The sequence below is a fragment of the Saccopteryx leptura genome, chromosome 3 (genome assembly GCF_036850995.1).
Source record: "Saccopteryx leptura isolate mSacLep1 chromosome 3, mSacLep1_pri_phased_curated, whole genome shotgun sequence".
In the NCBI taxonomy this organism is placed as follows: domain Eukaryota; kingdom Metazoa; phylum Chordata; class Mammalia; order Chiroptera; family Emballonuridae; genus Saccopteryx; species Saccopteryx leptura.
This window is the reverse complement of record NC_089505.1, coordinates 51,267,888-51,287,992: the sequence shown is the minus strand read 5'-3', so window position 1 is coordinate 51,287,992 and position 20,105 is coordinate 51,267,888. Positions and strand designations below refer to the sequence as shown.

At 37.6% G+C, this 20,105-nt stretch overlaps 1 protein-coding gene and 1 pseudogene across 4 annotated transcripts in view; one reads left to right on the top strand and one right to left on the bottom strand.

The window, feature by feature from the left end:
• REV3L (REV3 like, DNA directed polymerase zeta catalytic subunit) overlaps positions 1–20,105 on the bottom strand; it is a 178,709-nt gene that overhangs the window by 141,936 nt on the left and 16,668 nt on the right. The gene's annotated exons all lie outside the window — the stretch shown is intronic.
• LOC136397086 (small ribosomal subunit protein eS6-like) lies at positions 6,515–18,400 on the top strand (annotated as a pseudogene).

Sequence of the window (20,105 nt, the reverse complement as noted above, 5' to 3'; positions counted from 1 at the left end):
CCTGAGGCCATTTATCTGGCCCCTGCTGCACTTCTGGAAGGGGCACCTCTTTCATTGGTGGTCAGTGAGAGGAGCATAGTTCCCATTGAAATACTGGTCAGTTTGTTGATTTAAATTTACTTGTTCTTTATTTTAAATATTGTATTTGTTCCCGTTTTGTTTTTTTACTTTAAAATAAGATATGTGCAGTGTGCATAGGGATTTGTTCATAGTTGTTTTTTTTATAGTCCGGCCCTCCAACGGTCTGAGGGACAGTGAACTGGCCCCCTGTGTAAAAAGTTTGGGGACCCCTGCTCTACAGTTTACAGCATAGTTACATCTAATCTATACTAACTGTCAAATAATAATTATGTTGTACTTCAAAGGTAATATAGCTACCTTTTAAGTTTTCCAAATTCCTCCCTGCTATCCCTTATAATACTATTATTCATTTCATTTATTCATAGCTATAATCATCCAATAAACTGTTTCTATTATATCAATTAAAAATTAAAAATCAGCCTGACCATGCGGTGGCACAGTAAATAGCGCTGGACTGGGACACAGAGGACCCAGGTTCAAAGCCTTGAGGTTGCTGGCTTGAGTGCGGGCTCACCAGCTTGAGTGCAGGGTCACTGGCTTGAGTGTGGGATCATAGATATGACCCTATGGTTGCTGGCTTGAGCCCAAGGTCGCTGGCTTGGGCAAGGGGTCACTCGCTCTGATGTAGCCCTGCCCCCATCAAGGCACATATGAGAAAGCAATGTGTCTGTCCCTATCTGTCCCTCTCTCTGACTCTGTCTCTGTCAAAAAAAATAAAAAATAAAAAAATAAAAAGGTTTTATTCTACCTTCATTTTTCCTTCTCTAATGCTCTTTATGTAGATCCAAGTTTCTGACATATCCATTTTCCTTTTTTCTGAAGAACTTCTTTCAACATTTCTTACAAGGCAAGTAACATTTCTTACTGATGACAGATTCCTTCAATTTTTGTCTGAGAAAGTTTTTATTTTTCTTTCACTTTTGAAGGATAATTTCAAGGTATACAGAATTCTAGGTTGGTGATTGTTTTCTGTCAACACAACATTTCACTCCGCTCTCTTCTTGCTGCATGATTTGTGAAGAGAAGGCCAATCACTAGCCTTCTTCCTGTATGGGTTAGATGTTTACTCTCTACCTTCTTTTAAGGTTTTCTCTGTCTTTCGTTTCCTGTAGTTTGAATATGATACACATAGGTGTAGGTTGGTATTTACCTTATTTGGAGTTCTCTGAGCTTCCTGGATCAGTAGTTTGGTGTCTGTGATTAATTTTGGAAAGTTTTTAGCCATTATTACTTCAAATATTTTTTTTGCTCCTTCCTGTCTTCTTCTGATGAGCCCATCAAAGGCATTCTCCAGTTCTGTTACAATGTTTCTAATTTCTACTATTTCCTTTTGATTCTTTCTTAGAATTTCCATCTCTCTGCTTACATTACTTATCTGTTCTTGCATGTTGTCTGCTTTTTCCATTAGGGCCCTAAGCATATTAATCATAGTTATTTTAAATTTGCAATATGACATTTCCAAAATTCCTGTTACATCTAACTAGGAATTAGGATATATTTACTCTAGCTATAGGTACCAGGGGCTAAAATTTTTTAGTATCCTTATTTTCGTCTCCTCTGTCCCTGGATTTCCCTTTAAAGGTCTTAAATAGAGGGCAAGCCCTGCAGTTATTTCATCTATTATTATTATTATTATTATTATTATTAATTACACAGGAGCCCTGTAGACCTAGTGGTAAACTGTGGGAGTGGGAGTGGTAGGGAAGGTTCTATAATCCTATGATTAGACCTGGGGCTTACAATGCTGTGGCCATCACAAGTAACTCTCAGCTTCCCCACTCATCAGCTTAGATGAGACAAGACAGCAAAGATAGTGGGAGCTAGAGCTGGGCAATTCCCTTTTCCCATACTGGTTCTGTAGCAGTTTCCCTGATGGGTAGGTGGAGAACAGAATGCTCTGAGGATATTTCAAAATGGTTACTATTCCTCTCCCTCTTTTGGATGCATGAGATTTTTTTCTCCCAATCTTTACTCAAAAAAGTGTGGGAGCTCCCCTAAAACTGGGCCTCTATGAGTTTTTAACTCTCAGGCTAACCCACTCAACTTCAAGCAGTTCATCAGTTACAGCAGGGGTCCCCAAACTTTTTACACAAGGGGCCAGTTCACTGTCCCTCAGACCGATGGAGGGCCGGACTATAAAAAAAACTGAACAAATCCCTACGCACACTGCACATATCTTATTTTAAAGTAAAAAAAACAAAATGGGAACAAATACAATATTTAAAATAAAGAACAAGTAAAGTTAAATCAACAAACTGACCAGTATTTCAATGGGAATTATGCTCTTCTCACTGACCACCAATGAAAGAGGTGCCCCTTCCGGAAGTGTGGCGGGGGCCGGATAAATGGCCTCAGGGGGCCGCATGCAGCCTGCGGGCCGTAGTTTGGGGACCCCTGAGTTACAGGTTAAGCTTTCCTACCGGTTTCTGGCTCCATCAGCTTCTGTGTCCAGAAAACTGTGATTCTCTGAATTCACCTGTCTCTCCAGGTTTGCGGGCATTGGTTTACTCTGTGACCTCAATTCTCTGATAGATCCAAGAAGAGTTGTTGATTTTTAGTATGTTCAACTTTGATCTTACTGTGAGGACAATAGTGATGACTTCCAATTTCTTTCATGTCTGAGTAGAAAACAGAATTCCTGTGTCCGTCTGATATGTTTCCCTTCATTCTTTGAAGAAACACTTTCTCAGTTTTGGAATCAATAAGATGTTCCAGGTTCATCTTGTGCTTTTTCTGACCCAGCTATAGAATTAGCTATCTCTCAAGGAAGTCTTGGTTCCATTTAGTCAAAAATGTTATTTAGAAATCAAGATCTGGACACCAAGTGTGCTCATTGCTATGAGGATATCAATACTTTTAGAACCTCTAAGCACACAGAGCTAGGAAATTTATATAGTTATAACACACACACACACACACTTATTTATATGCTTATATTTATCTATCCATCCATCCACCTTTCTGTATATATAATGAAAACTATGAGTTCATACTGATACCTCCAATTCCAACCCAACACCCCAGAGACATTCTAGTTGTCCTCATGTCCATGGTTCCCCTTGTCCAACAGTAAGAAACCTAGATCCCATTATCCTAAATATATTTACTTATTTATACAAGCATACAAACTATAAAAAGTTTAGAATTACTACCACTGAGAAAGACATATCTACTAACTAGAATTTATGTTTACCGTTATTTTTTGAAGGGGGGAAGAGTGATAAAATATTCATGTTGCAAAATGTAAAAATACTAACTATATTTTGACAAATATGTCTATCTTTATCATAAAACATTTCCCATTTCCATTACCACTCAAAATCCCTCATACTACTTTTCAGTCAATCCCACCTTCTCTGAGGCAATCACTGTTCTGATTTTTCACAGCAGTTTTATCTAGCACTTCATACAAATGGAATCACACTGCACATAGATTTCTGTGCCTGAAATCTTTTGCCCAGCACAGTGATTTTGAGGTTTGTTCATGACAGCACATGCATCGTAGTTCATTCTTTTCTATTGCTTCAGATTAATTCCTTATATGGACATATCACTTTGTTTGCCCATTTTATATATGAGAAAAAAGGTTCAGAGTACCTCAAGTCACACAGTTAACTGATGAGAAGAATTCCAAAGACCTCAGAACCAGAAGTACACTAAGCTCTTGATTCTCAGTTGCTGTTCTCCAGTGGTTTTCAACCTTCTTACACTTGGGGACCAGTGAAAATAGAATTATTTTGGGGACCACTAAGGCAGAAATTACCCTGAGAATAAGCAAAATCGACTAAGATCATCTGGTTTATAATTTCATACAACATCTAAGTGGTTGACTCTTTTGTGTACTGGTCCATGGAACAGTGGTTAAAAACCACTGTTTTTCGTTGTACCAAAGCACAACCTCAAAGAAGTTAAACTCCAAACCAAAATCCTTCCAGGGATATAGCTTTTTCTTTTTTTTTCTTGTGGAAGAGACAGAGAGAGTCAGAGAGACGAACAGATAGGGACAGACAGACAGGAAGGGAGAGAGATGAGAAACATCAATTTCTCACTGCAGTTCCTTAGCTGTTCATTGATTGATTTCTCATTTGTGCCTCAACCAGGGGGCTACAGCAGACTGAGTGACCCCTTGCTCGAGCCAGCGACCTTGGGCTCAAGCTGGTGAGCTTTTTGCTCAAACCAGATGAGCTCGTGCTCAAGCTGGTGACCTCAGGGTCTCAAACCTGGGTCCTCAACATCCCAGTCCGATGCTCTATCCACTGCGCCACCGCCTGGTCAGGCCAGGGATATAGCTTTTTTTTTTTTTTTTTTTTTTAATTTTATTTTTTAATTTTTTTTTTCATTTTTCTGAAGCTGGAAACAGGGAGAGACAGTCAGACAGACTCCCGCATGCGCCCGACCGGGATCCACCCGGCACGCCCACCATGGGGCGACGCTCTGCCCACCAGGGGGCGATGCTCTGCCCATCCTGGGCGTCGCCATGTTGCGACCAGAGCCACTCTAGCGCCTGGGGCAGAGGCCACAGAGCCATCCCCAGCACCCGGGCCATCTTTGCTCCAATGGAGCCTTGGCTACGGAAGGGGAAGAGAGAGACAGAGAGGAAAGCGCGGCGGAGGGGTGGAGAAGCAAATGGGCGCTTCTCCTGTGTGCCCTGGCCGGGAATCGAACCCGGGTCCTCCGCACGCTAGGCCGACGCTCTACCGCTGAGCCAACCAGCCAGGGCCCAGGGATATAGCTTTTATCAAATGAAATTAGTGGCCCTGACTGGTTGGCTCAGTGGCAGAGCGTCGTCGGCCCAGCGTATGGATGTCCTGAGTTTGACTCCCGGTCAGGCACACAGGAGAGGCAACCATCTGCTTCTACACCCCTCCCTCTCCCCCTTCCCTTTCCCTCTCCCTTCCCTTCTGGCAGCCACGGTTCAAGCTCACCCTGGGCACTGAGGATGGCTCCATAAAGCCTCTGCCTCAGGCCCTCGGTTGCAAGCATGGCCCCAGATGGGCAGGGCATCAACCCCAGAAGGGGGTTCCTGGGTGGTCCCGGTCAAGGCTCATGCGGGAATCTGTCTATCTTTCCTCCTTTCAACTTTGAAAAGAAGAAAAAAAAAATGAAATTAGTAATTTATAAGAAAGTATCTATTTATAATGATAAAACTTTTAAAAATCGCCACTATAATATTCTCCAATAAATAGAAAAGGAAAAGTATAAAATTAAAAACTCATTGGACCAAAATTTTTTTTTTTTTTTTTTTTTTTTTACAGGAACAGAGAGTCAGGGAGAGGGATAGATAGGGACAGATAGACAGGAACGGAGAGAGATGAGAAGCATCAATCATCAGTTTTTCGTTGGGACACCTTAGTTGTTCATTGATTGCTTTCTCATATGTGCCTTGTCTGTGGGCCCTCAGTAGACCGAGTAACCACTTGCTCGAGCCAGCGACCTTGGGTCCAAGCTGGTGAGCTTTTGCTCAAACCAGATGAGCCCGCGCTCAAACTGGTGACCTCGGGGTCTCGAACCTGGGTCCTCTGCATCCCAGTCCGATGCTCTATCCACTGCACCACCATCTTGTCAGGCCAAAAGCAAACATTTAAAAATATTTAAGAATATCTAGGCCCTGGCCAGTGGATCAGTGAATAGGGCATCAGCCTGGCATATGGACATCCCAGGTTCGATTCCCAGTCAGGGCACACAGGAGAAACAACCATCTGGTTCTCCCCCCCCCCCCCGTTTTATCTTCCCCTTCTTCCTCTCTTCCCTTTCTGCAGTCAGTGGCTCAATTTGTTTGAGACTGGTCCCACGCACTGAGGGTAGCTCCACTGAAGCACATCAAACTCAGGTGCTAAAAATAGCTTGATACTCGAGCACTCACCCCAGATGGGGTTGCAGGGTAGATCCTGGTAGGGCTCATGTGAGAATCTGCCTCACTCTCTCCTCCTCTCACCAAAAAAATAAATAAATAAAAAAGAAATCTATACAGTATACAGTTACCAACACTGACATTTCTTCCATTATCAATACTCCTTAATCCTCGCTTCTGTGAATGCCCATTCCAAATTAACTTGGTGTTTATCAAATAATATCTCCTAAACATTTACCCTATATTCTGTTTTGAATGAAAATAATTTATATGTTCACCAATTTTTCCTACTTAATCTTATATAATGCCAAGGAGTACCTAATTCTAGCATTTCTAGACAATTTTTCAGCCTTCTGAGTCTTATTCCAAGTCTGCCAAATCATCCATTTTTAAATCTCATATTTAGAAAATCTATATCCTTAAAATATAACAAAAAAGACAGTTCTTTAGCCCATAAGCTTTAAGCTCGTTGTCAGACCACAACTGATTTAGTTATTCTGATCTAATAAGGAGACTTTTTCTGTATTATCAAATACTACTATTTTCCTCCCATGATGAAAGTCTGTGGTGACACCATTCAAAATGTCCTACGTCATTACCATGGATGAAAAAGCCAAAAGCAGGGAAATACCAAGAGTGAGACTGCCATTTCATTGGACTATCCAACCACCTCTTCCACTGCCCCAAGCATATATGCCCTACCTCTTGGTCAAATCTAGATGAAGTTCCTGAAGTAACTAGAACTTGATGTCTTCCTCAGAGGCTATAAACAAATCTATAATCTATTATAAATGATGTATAACCCATAAGGTTCCCCTCTAGCAGGTTTCCACAACTCTCAGGTATTACAAAATAGTATCTACCTCACAAGAACAAAGTAAAATATAAAGTGTACTTGCTGAGTACCTATATTGATTTGAAATGCTCCCACAATAAGTCATGGGTAAGAGTAGTATATAGCCTTTGTGTTATAATGCTAATTCTCCAGACATGAAAACAGATTATATTTAAGCAATCTATCACATATATGATGACTCAAGAACTTAGTCTATAACACAAAATGAGTTATATGAGAACTGATTTATCTTATTTCATTTACAAGTCACAATCCTTAGCTCCTAATTTATGTAAAATGTCAATTATTATTCTAAGTGAAGAAAAGTAAAACTTCAAGATGATAAAAACATGAATAGAATTCTATCAAGAACAAATGACAGTTTGATTACTAATAGCTATGGCAAAGACAGCTGTTTAGAATTTGGGTCACCTTTTGGTTTTAGGTTCTGAAAATTCCTGTGAACATTTACTTTCACCCAAAATAAAACAAAATAAGAAATTTTGATATAGCCCAGATAACATGCCTAAGAAGCTAGCCACAAGTTTCCCCAACTCTAAGTCTAATGAAATTAGACTCAGATGAAAGACAGAAAAAGGTCAGGGATGTAATGTCACTTGCTCACTATTCCTTTTCACCATTAGAAAAATTTTACAAAGCAGGTTAATGTTTAAAGTACACTTTCCTCATCTGGCAAAGAGAACTTAACACTTTTCTTCCTACTTCTACAGAAATATTGTGGCCAAAGTGCAGGGGGTTTATGGAAGGCAATGACTAACCCAGAGAACTAACAAACAGTCATGCAACAGAGTCTCTCATCATTTCTAGGAGTTAACTAAATAAAATGGCAATAGGAAAAGAACGTAAGTTCTTAGAACATGGGAAACTGCCTTGGAAGGAAGGAAAAATAAAAACTTTTGGTTCTAGTTAAAATGTCAATGAGAATATATTGTCTAAAGAAAAAAGTGTTAATAAAAACACAGGTAAAAAAATTAAAGGTATGAAATAAATTTACAAATTGACATATTAAAGTTGCCCTATACAAAGCTTATAAGGAAAACTTCTAAAATATTTTCTGGCTTAGTTGTTCTAAAGAAATTAATGGAATATGCCAACAATTGACCAGACATTTTTATTGACCACCTAATATATATAGGTGATGTGGATTTTTAAATGAATTAAAATACAGTATTGTCTTGCCTTTACAGACCTAGGAATGAGGTGGCCACTAAGCTATACTATAAGGCATGACAGAGATGAAAACAAATGCTTAGGGAGCTGAGAAAAAGAAAAATTCATTAGAATGGGGGTGTAGCAAAAAAGGCTTCATGGAAGTGATACTTATCCTAGATTTTAAAGGATGGTAGGAATTTAATTGGCACAAACAGGAAAAGAAGATTAGAAAAGGTAGAGCAGGAAAAAATGGAGGTAACAGGATAGGAATATATTCAGGAAAATCCAAGCATATAAGTGGGGCTGAAATATAGGGCTCATGGTCAAGAGAAAAATAGGAAAAGGAAAGCCTAAAAAAGAAGACTGGAAAGAGTTCAAGTAAGTCCCTAAACACTACAAAAAAAGTTAATTTTTAGCAGTGGGAATTCAATGATTCTGTGTCATAGAGACACATAATCTAGGTTTTTACTATCAGATGAGTCTGTTAAGTTTCATTTAACAACTATGCTATCTTCACAGTCATCAATCCACCAACTCTTATTGAGATTTAGAATCAGAATAAATGCTGAGGCTAGTTAAATGCTAAATTTTAAAGCAGATCTAGCTGCTCAACATCCAACATGATTATAGATAAATCGTGTGACCACATAACTTGTCATCCAAATCAGGATTTTTAAGAATAAAGGGGGGCACCATTAATAATCATGTAAATTAGAATTGTCTCAGTCACACTGGGATGGTTACCTTAATTAAAACATTCCCTAAATCATAGGGACTTTTTATTTTTATTTCTTAGATCCTCTTTGGTGGCAATATCCTACTGTGGAGCAGTAGGAGAATCTAGCATTTGATATTAAAATTAGTGGCTATGACATTTTAAAGATATAGGCACATATTAAAAACAATAGATCTATTCCTGTTATAGCAGCAGAGACTTAAAGGATGAATAACTTCATGCAAATTTGTATGACTTCTTTGCCTTAACTAATAACAACCATGTATACTGATTACTAATGTCACAAAACCTTTTAGACTCAGATGGTATCTCCTGAGCTTTTGCGGTTTTTATATTTGAAAACAAGTTAATTTTCAAGTACACCTACTATCTCAAAGCATATTATTTTTTGTTTTAACATACTGAAGGGAAAAAATCTGTTTTTATTAGTAAATTACAAAAAACACTGATTGGTTTGCAAAAGACTGTTATGTGGGTGGTTACAGCACTTGGCCTTTAGCCTCTTGCCAAATATCACACTCCATATGTTATGAATCACCAGTAAACCTAGATGCCCTCATATGAGATATTTCAAACCCAACCAGAATTAACTAAGAAACAAAACAGTCCTATGGTCTTAATGAATGAAACCAAGTAGTCTTAAAATATCAGGACTTTAGGAAAGCAATTTAACCTCTTTCTAAATATTAACTTTGGTCAAAGTCTAGGGCCTGACTAAAGAAGGTCTTGACAGTGCAAAAGGAAATCAAACTTTTTTCATTAAAAAAAAATTATATATATATATATATTCACCTTATGACATATCACTGGTGCTTTGGACAGTGTCTGGAATGTAATATATGCTCTGTAAATGTTTATATATTATTTAATAATCAAAAAGTAAAATGTCTGAGCTACCTTGGTATAAACATTGTATTTACTGAGTATTAGCTGAGACTTTACCTTAGAATTTACAAGTTGGTATTTCTTTCATAAAAACTTATTTAAATTTTTTAATTTAAAAATTACTTTAATTATATTATTAAGCATGGTCATGTCACTACTGAACTCTGCTTACCCAAGATTAATACCAATTTTCTGGCTCTTTAGGGCCATTCACCTAAATACCTAATCTGATGACATTAATTATAAGGACTAGAGCTGACATAATATAAGGACTAGAGCTGAAAGATCATGTACAGTTAATACTTTGGCAAGTGAGAGCCAAGGGCAAGTGGAAAGAACCCTGCAGAGGACACTGGTGTGCAGGAAACAGAATGCAAGAGAAGCCAGACCTGTTTGTACCATGAGATAAAAATCTAGAGATTTCTCTGCATTATAGTAGTAAATCTCCTTATTATTAGAGCTCTTTTGAAAGGGCTTCTGTTCTTTGCAACTAAATGATTTCTGACTAGAAAATGGATGATAAAACATTTTGGAGAGGAGTTAATACTTGAGCTGAATCTTTAAAAAATGAATAGACAGAGCTTCCATTCTAGATGGAGTAATAGGGAACAGATTTATCCTCCTGCCTGAAACAACTAAAAAAACAAAACAAATACATGAAACAATGGTTTTCAGACATTGGACAACTGGTACAGGAGAGTAATCCCAAGAGAAGGAAACAAAGTGAGCCTCCCTCCAACAGCTCTATGCTTAGAGTTTCCAGGGAGCAGAGGGAAAAGGAATCCATGTAGAACCCAGCAACTTCAAGTTAAGAGAGTAGATCAAACTGTTACAATCTGCCTAGTGGAGTACCAGAGAGAATAGAGTTGCAGAGAGAGAGAGGAATAAATCTGCAGAGGGTCACCCTCTCAAATCTTTACTGAGTACTATCAACACATACTTGTGAAGAATCTACCCGAAGCAGTAAAAGGAGTAATTAGAAGGAGCAGAGGAAATAATTCCAGGGACTGAATGACAGGAATAATCTGTTTCATTCATGAAAGAAAAAAGCTCACACTTCACAGGACATCAGGTAGAATAATCATAAAGTTATTGCCTCAGCAGTAGAGCAAAATTAGCCCTAGATAAAATTTGCTCTGGTCCCACATAACCAAGCATAAAAATAAGCATTGAAAGTATCAAACTATTTCCAAAACTAAGCACTGAAAGTGTCATACTATTCCCAGAATAAAACTCAGGAATATTTCTAGAAACAATGGAAACAGAGAGTGGATCTGAAAACCCATAATCTACAATGTTAGGGTTTTTTCAACTGTTTAAATTAGGAAATAGCGCCTCTTCTTTTTTTCAGTAAATATTTACCAAAACCCTACAAGATATCAAAAAATAATTATGGAGAAGATCATATTAAGCTAAGAGAATACTACCTTTTTCACTTTTCTGTGTTGTGTGTGTCCACAGGTATTGTATTTTGTAAATCTGGAACACCGCAATTGATATAAGTGAAAAAAATTAAAAGCATATTCTGCTTTCCTTTCAAGATAATAGTCCTTTTATTCACCTACCACGTAATTTAACAAACTAGCTAAATCTCTTTTATCATTTTGGATAATTCAAGGCATCTGTATATACTCAAAAGTTTTTCCACAATTTGATATTCTTTTCTTTTCTTTTCTCTCTCTCTCTGTCTCTGGAAAGAGGGATAGATAGAAACACACAGGAATGAAGAGAGATGAGAAGCTTCAATCATCAGTTTTTTGTTGTGGCACTTTAGTTGTTCATTGATTGCTTTCTCATATGTGCCTTGACCGTGGGGCTACAGCAGATCGAGTGACCCCTTGCTCGAGCCAGCGACCCTGGGTCCAAGCTGGTGAGCTTTGCTCAAACCAGATGAGCCCGCACTCAAGCTGGCGACCTCGAGGTCTCGAACCTGGGTCCTCCGCTTCCCAGTCTGACGCTCTATCCACTGCGCCACTGCCTGGTCAGGCACAATTTGATATTTTCAAATTGTAAGTTTACTTTATTTATCTTAATTGGTTAATTAGTTTTCCATGGCCTTAACTTTTCTATATGTAAAAATTTCTGTCCTTTAAAAGGCATTCCATTTATACTTCCAAATCACTTTCTCAGTTAATAAGACTATAAAAACTAAACAAAACATGTTGATTTCTTACTTGTCTATTTAAGTCTACACAGTCCTAGGAAAATAAATAAACATATTTGAGTCTAGCTATTTGATAATATTATTTTTATTGCAAATTAAATAGTTAATATTATGATATAATAACAAACACATTTCAGAATAAAAATTTAATGAATTTCAAGTGATTAACATATAGAATAATAAAAAAACCCTTTGATATATAAAACTTTAAAACATAGCTTACTTAGTTCTTAGTTCATACATCATTAGAATTATTTCATCACATTACATCTTTACAACCACCACAATCCTGGGCATATCTTGTGGTCCTCAGATCGAACTAAACCATTTTTAGCTGGAACAAAAATTATTATGAACTTATGTTTCACTAATAATCTGTTAAAAAGGTATATGCCTCTATATTAAAGCTTTATCTTCTGAAATATCAATACTTCAGTAATAGCAACAAAACCAATACCATCAAAGAAGTCTCCCTAAAAGATAAATCTGATCATATCAGGGGAAAAAAATGTAGAAGAAAAACCTAGAGCAAATCATACAAGAGCTATGAGACAATATCTTATGGTCTAACATATATGTAATCTTGAAATCACAGAAACAAAGGTCAAGAGAAACACATGAAGAAATGATGGCTGAGAATTTTTCACATTAAATAAAAGATACCAAAGCAAAGAAACAAGATGTACAGAGACCAAACTAAAGAAAATAGATATATTATATTCAAAAACAAAGACATACCATATCCAAAGAGAGAAAAATCTTCATGACAGCCAAAGTCAAAACAAAACAAAATTTTACACACAGAAAATCAAAGGTAAGAATTACAGCAAAATTATGCAAGACAGACAATAATAGAATGACATCTTTTAAGTGCCAAAAGAAAAAAAATGGCAATCTACAATTCTAGTCAGCAAAAATACTTCATAAAAATAAAGGCAAAATAAAGTCTTTCAAAAAATAAATATGAAATAATTCATTACCACCAGACTTGTCCTACAATAAATGTTAAAGGAAGTTCTTCCGATTGATGGAATATGATACCAGACAGAAAACTATCCACAAAAAAGAAATCAACATTCAAAATGGTATAAATGAAAGTAAATATATTACTTTATTTTTTATTTATAATTGCTCTAAAAGATAACTGTCTAAAGCAAAAATAATAGCAATTTATTTGTGTGTTGATAGCACATATAAAAGCAAAACGAATGATAACAAAAGCACAAAGGATGAGTAGGAAAAATTGAAAGTACACTGTTATAAATTACTTATAGCTATGTGCTATTATATGAAGAAAGACTGTGATTAGTTACAAATATATTACAAACCCTAGGGCTGCTTTTAAAACAATTTCATAAAAAATAAATTAATAAGGAAACAGTGGAAAGAAAAAGAATAAAGAAATACTCAAGTAACTCAAAAGAGGAAAAAGCAAAAATAGAATAGAAAACAGCTAACACAGTGATAGATTTTAGTCCAACCATATTACCAATTACATGAAATGTAAACAATCTAAATACACTAAAAGATGGAGACTGTCAGACTAGATAAACAAATCAGCCCAGCTATATTTTTCTGTCTACAACAAATCCATTTTAAATGTAAAAACATAAATGAGTTGAAAGTAAAAGTATAAAAAAGATATGTTGGGAGACAATTCTCCAAGGGTGTCTGTTGGGGTAGCTTGGCCTGCAACCATCTCCTTATTAATAGAAAGTTCTTCCTTATTAATAGAAAACAACGTAGAGATCCAGGAATCTCATGTCTATTGCCAGCATCTATTAGATCTTTGGCATGTTAACTTGTTAGCTCGTAAGAACGTAAACTCTCAGACTCTTCACAATTCTTGATGTGATATACCATGTAATCGCCAATCAAAAGAAAACTGGAGCGGTTATATTAATAACACACAAGGAAGACTTCAGAACAAAGAATATTACCAGGGATAAAGAGCCCATTTCATCAAGAAGACATAATAATCCTAAATAGTCACAGACCTAATAAAACTTCAAAATACACAAAGCAAAAAATGACAGAACTGAAAGAGAAACAAACTCACAAATGGGAACTTCACTCCTTTCGCAATATTTGACAGAACAAGCAGATGATAAACACATGGAAAATTAGTGAGATAAATTATACAAAAACATAATGAGGCCCTGGCTGGTTGGCTCAGTGGTAGAGCATGGGTCCAGCATGTGGATGCTGCAGGTTCAAATCCTGGTCAGGGCACACAGGAGAAGCAACCATCTACTTTCCCACTCTGCCCTCTTCTCTCTTTCTCTCTTTCTCTTTCTCTCTCTCTCTCTCTCTCTCCCCCATAACCCCTACTGCAGCCTTGGCTCTATTGGTTAGAGCACATCGGCCTGGGTGCTGATGATGGCTCTGTGGAGCCTCTGCCTCAGGTGCTAAAAATAGCTCAGTTGTGAGCATGGTACCAGATGGGGGTTACAGGGTGGATCCCGGTTGGGGCACCTGCGGGAGTCTGTGTTTATCTCCCCCTCCTCATTTGGAAAAGAAGAAAAAAAAACTCACAATGAGATACCATTTATACCTACAAGAATTAATTTAAGACTTAAGAAGTCTGATAATTCTAAATGCTAGTGAAAATATAAACTATCAGCTACTGCTGGTGAAAGTATAGGTTGGTAGAGCAATATGAAAAACAATTTGGCATTACCTAACAAAGATGTGCACACCATCCACAGTAAAACCATAAGTTTGTATACACATGCAGTAGCAGACATGTACAACAGTTTAATAACAGCATTGTTAATACCTAGGGATAAAAAAGCAAGAAATAACACAAATGTTCATAATGGCAGAATGAATAAAATTGTAGTACAGCCATATAACGCATTTCTATACAGCAGTAAAAATGAATGAATTATAGCTATATAACAACACAGATGACTTGCAAAAATATTGGGGGGTTATATACTCAAATAGCTCCAAAAAAAATAAAAATAAGCAATATATTGTTTAGGGATATATATAAGGTAAAACTATAAACAAAAGCAAGTAAATAATTAACCAATATTAGGAACCAAAATTAGATAGGAGAGGAGGCAATCAGTTACTTCAAAGATATCTGGCCTGACCAAGGAGGTGGTGCAGTAGATAGAGCATTGGCCTGGGATGCTGAGGACCCAGGTTTGAAACCTCAAGGTCGGTTGCCAGCTTGAGTGCAGGCTCATCTGGCTTGAGAGTGGGATCGCAGACATGACCCCATGGTCTCTAGCTTGAGCCCAAAGGTCGCTGGCTTGAGCAAGGGGTCAATGGCTCAGCTAGAGCTCCCCACCCTCTCCCGCCATGGCACATATAAGAAAGCAATCAATGAACAACTAAGGTACCACATTGAATAACTGATGCTTCTCATCTCTCTCCTTCGCTAAAAAAAAAGATATTTGTAATGTTCTATTTCTTATCCTGGGTAGTAGACAGATGTTTTCTATATTATTCCTTAATATATACATATGCTAGATAGTCTCATATTTACTATATATTTATAGTTTAAAATTCTTATGAAGAATAAGTAATAATACAGATTCATTCAGCAAATATTGCAAACAAAATAAAAAATAAACTCATGAAATACAGATACAACACCACTTGTTAGGCCCAACCAGACGTTGAGATTCATGCGACCCAAACAGGCCACACTAGACATTGATTATACTTAGCAGGATAAAAAACATGAAACATGCTAGCAAGGAAGTATCAAGTAGCCATTCAGGGGATATTCTCGTTGGCACTCCCAGGTAGCAGGTCAAGAGTAAGGGAATGCAATCACAAGGATTGGTGGAGTGGCTACCCTACATTGGAAGGACCAAATAGCAAGCTATATCGTATATATTCAGTCCCATAGATACTGCTTCCTGAGCCTTACAACAGGACTTGCTCAATTATGAGAGTTATCACACTCAGGGAAGCCCAAAGCTGTAATTAATATTCCACCAGTATTTACAGTTCATTCAATCCTCCCAGTTTATATGTAATTTAATAATCATGAATCACTTTTACCAAAAGCAATGGTACTTAATTACATAACTGATATTCTATCTTTACCAGATTTCCAGGTGAATAAAGCTAATAAGGCCAAAACTGACCAGAGAAAAGAAATGCTGTTATTAACCATACTCACAACAGGGAGATTCAATTTAGAATGGTACTAAGCTAAACATGTATTTAATTTATTGAATCTGAGATGCCAATGACTATAAGACACCTTTAATTTTTGCACTAAGAAAAAAATGCTGCTAGCTTGTAAGACATAGCTCAATTACTAAAATATAAAAATGGGAGGGAAATGTACTTCTTAAAATCAATAAAATACATAATAATCCACCTCCCAATTTCCCCTTAAAATATCTAAGATATACAGCCCTACCTTGGAAAAAGAGTCTGCTCCAAATTAAACCAGATGCCTACTAAAAACTTTCTTAGATGTCTAAGGTAGTATTCTCCCACTCATCTCTCTTCCTTCATTATTCTAAAAACACACTTCTAGTTTTCTCCATTCCTGGACATTAAATTAGTTTCCACCACTGATGAAATCACCAAAGTCCTAAGGACCTTTACAACCTGGAGACTTACAGGTAAAAATAAACACACATACCACACTGTCTCAGGTTATCCATGTATAAATTCACTTCTACAAAACGGAAAGACTGTATGTAGACTGTGAAGTGAGAACAGGGGAAAAAAAACTCTTAACATTCAATCTAGTAGATGCACACTGGATGAAGTAGGTTGTGCACAATTATTAGCTTCCTACAACTTGGAGGGCAATGCTATCAGTTTACGAGCAGAAAATGAAGATGACTGAATGGACTTTCCATACTTTGCCTACTGGCAAAACACCAGAATTGGATAAAAAGCCTCTTGTTCATAGATGGTTAAGCATGGGACCTATACAAACATTCAGCAGCACAGATAAAACATCTTATAATGCCAAAGAAGATAATCTGGGATAATTTACATCGAGAAATGGAAGAAATGTAGAAAGCTGCTGTGTGTTCTCAATAAAATTAAAAAGTTTCTGTGAAACATCTTTCATAAGGAAGACGATCAGTTGAAAAGACCAAGAAGGAATAAAAACACAATGGACATATGCATACTAAGGTATATAGGAACTCAAAGAGATAAGAAAAAAGAATATAAACAAAACCAAAATCCACACCTGAAATGAGAAAAATCAATATTTCAGAAAAACATATCAGTAATGTAGAACATGAAAACAAAAATGTTCACCAAGAATATGAAAAGATAAAGAGGGAAGACAGGTATAAAAAAGAAATGTGGCTCAGCCCTGGCCGGTTGGCTCAGCAGTAGAGTGTCGGCCTAGCGTGCGGAGGACCCGGGTTCGATTCCCGGCCAGGGCACATAGGAGAAGCGCCCATTTGCTTCTCCACCCCTCCGCCACGCTTTCCTCTCTGTCTCTCTCTTCCCCTCCCGCAGCCAAGGCTCCATTGGAGCAAAGATGGCCCGGGCGCTGGGGATGGCTCTGTGGCCTCTGCCTCAGGCGCTAGAGTGGCTCTGGTCACAATATGGTGATGCCCAGGATGGGCAGAGCATCACCCCCTGGGGGGCAGAGCATCGCGCATGCAGGAGTCTATCTGACTGTCTCTCCCGTTTCCAGCTTCAGAAAAAAGAAAAAAAAAAAAAAAGAAAAAGAAATGTGGCTCTTTTTCGTGCCATTTTGGAGGGTTGGCTGCTTCAGGATGAAGGTGAACATCTCTTTCTCAGCCACTGGCTGCCGGAAACTCACAAGAAGCGTATGGCCACAGAAGTTGCTGCTCACGTTCTGGGTTAAGAATAGAAGGGTCATGTGGTTCGAATCAGTGGTGGGAATGACAAAAATGACTTCCCCATGAAGCAGGGTGTCTTGACCCATGGCCGTGTTTACCTGCTACTGAGTAAGGAGCATTCCTGTTATAGACGAAGGAGGACTGGAGAAAGAAAGGGCAAATCTGTTCAGGGTTGCACTGTGGATGCCAATTTCAGTGTTTCAATTTTATCATTGTAAGAAAAAAAAAAAAGAGGGTGCAGGGAAAAAGATATTTCTAGTCTCAGAGATACAACCACTGTGACATATCACCTGGGGCCCAAAAGAGCACAATCCGTAAACTTTTCAACCTCTCTAAAGATGTCTAATAATATGTTATGAGAAAGTTCTTTTTTTTTTTAATTTTTTATTTATTTATTTATTCATTTTTAGAGAGGAGAGAGAGAGGGCGAGAGAGAAAGAGAGAGGAGAGAGAGACAGAGAGAGAGAAGGGGGGAGGAGCTGGAAGCATCAACTCCCATTATGTGCCTTGACCAGGCAAGCCCAGGGTTTCGAACCGGCGACCTCAGCATTTCCAGGTTGATGCTTTATCCACTGCGCCACCACAGGTCAGGCGAGAAAGTTCTTAAACAAAAACGTAATAAACCTTGAACCAAAACACCCAAAATTCAGCATCTTGTTACTCCATGGGTCCTACAACACAAATGCCCAGCATACTGCACTGAAGAAACAACATACTAAGAAAAACAAGCAAGAGGTCTCAGAATACGCTAAACTTTTGGCAAATGAAGGAAGTCAAATGAAAACATCAGGAACAGACTGTCAAGAGGTGTAGACTGTCTTCTCTGAGAGCTTCTACATCTAAGTCTGAGTGCAATCAAGAATGACATTTCCGGCCCTGGCCGGTTGGCTCAGTGGTAGAGCGTCAGCCTGGCGTGCGGAAGTCCCGGGTTTGATTCCCGGCCAGGGCACACAGGAGAAGTGCCCATCTGCTTCTCCACCCCTCTCCCTCTCCTTCCTCTCTGTCTCTCTCTTCCCCTTCTGCAGCCAAGGCTCCATTGGAGCAAAGATGGCCCGGGCACTGGGGATGGCTCCATGGCCTCTGCCTCAGGTGCTGGAGTGGCTCTGGTCGCAACAGAGCAACGCCCCGGATGGGAAGAGAATCGCCCCCTGGTGGGCGTGCCGGGTGGATCCTGGTCGGGCGCAAGCGGGAGTCTGTCTGACTGCCTCCCCGTTTCCAGCTTCAGAAAAAATACAAAAAAAAAAAAAAAGAATGACATTTCCTAATAATAATAAATAAGACCAAACAACAAAGCTCAAAAAAAAGTGATACACTCCACAAATACAGATTTTTTTTAAAAAGCCTGACAATTGGAATGGAAGCAATAATCAAAGGGACAGATAACAGAAGAACAATACCCAAATAAAAAGCAGCAGCATCACTATTATCAAAAGGATTTTCTTGTCTCAATCAAAATTAAAAGACATCAGAATAATGTTTAGAGAATTTTAAAGAAAAAAATCTGGGATACAAGAATATTCCATATTAAGCCATGTTGTCATTAACATGTGCATGCAGCAAAAGGTCATTTTCAGATATTCAAGCTTTCAGAAAAGTAACCCGCATGTGCATCTCCTGAAATACAGCACCTGAACACATGAGGCAATCGAAAAAGTAAATCAAAACAGGAACTCAAGAATTGTTCTAGTGTTGTCTAAATATATTAGTGGTTATGTATGCTCCATAGAGTTGAGTCCAAATTTCTCTATTGAACTATATAAGCTAAAAAGGTTTTTAAAGAAAAGATACATAGTTTAAAACATTCATCATTTACATTAGTTTTAAAGATTAACTTAAGAAGCTGAGTGATAAAAAGCTAACATAAACAAAATTCCTTGCATTACACATAAAATACTTTGTTCTTGAATTTTATAATTACAACTACATTTCTGTATATGCTTTTAAAAAGGATTTCTGTATCTCTGCTTTTTTTTTTAAAAAAAAGTAAAGCACAGTTTATGCTGCAAAACTCGCCAAAACAAAGGAAAAAGTAAAATTAAAAGGATTAAAAATAGTGACAGGTAATGATACATCACGAAAAAGAGTCAAAGTAAAAAGAAACAGGAATGATTATGATGGGATAAGAAATAGGATTCAAGAAAAGAATTAAAAGGTCTCTTGTTTGATAAAAGATTTCTACAGCGCTACTCAAATGCAGACTATGAACTAGCTGTTACAGGTCTGCAACACGACAAAACTTGAAAGTACTTAGAAACTTACAGCAATCTGACAGGAGAATGCTATGCCTGTTTAATATAATAATAAAGAGAGCTTGTATTTTGCATGTTGGGTTTTCCCCTCATCTTATTTTTCTAGTAATTACTATTAATGTATTTTAAAAAGTATCAGACAAAAAACTGATTCTTTACCACAAATATACTACTTACAAAAATTAGGGGATATTTCAAAATAAATTTTAAGCTATAAAATATCCCCTAATTTTTGTGAGCAGTGTAGTTTGAAAAGCACTGCTTAAAGACATATCAGTGGTGAAGTTTTATGTGCCAAGTGACTCATCAAAATATACAAAA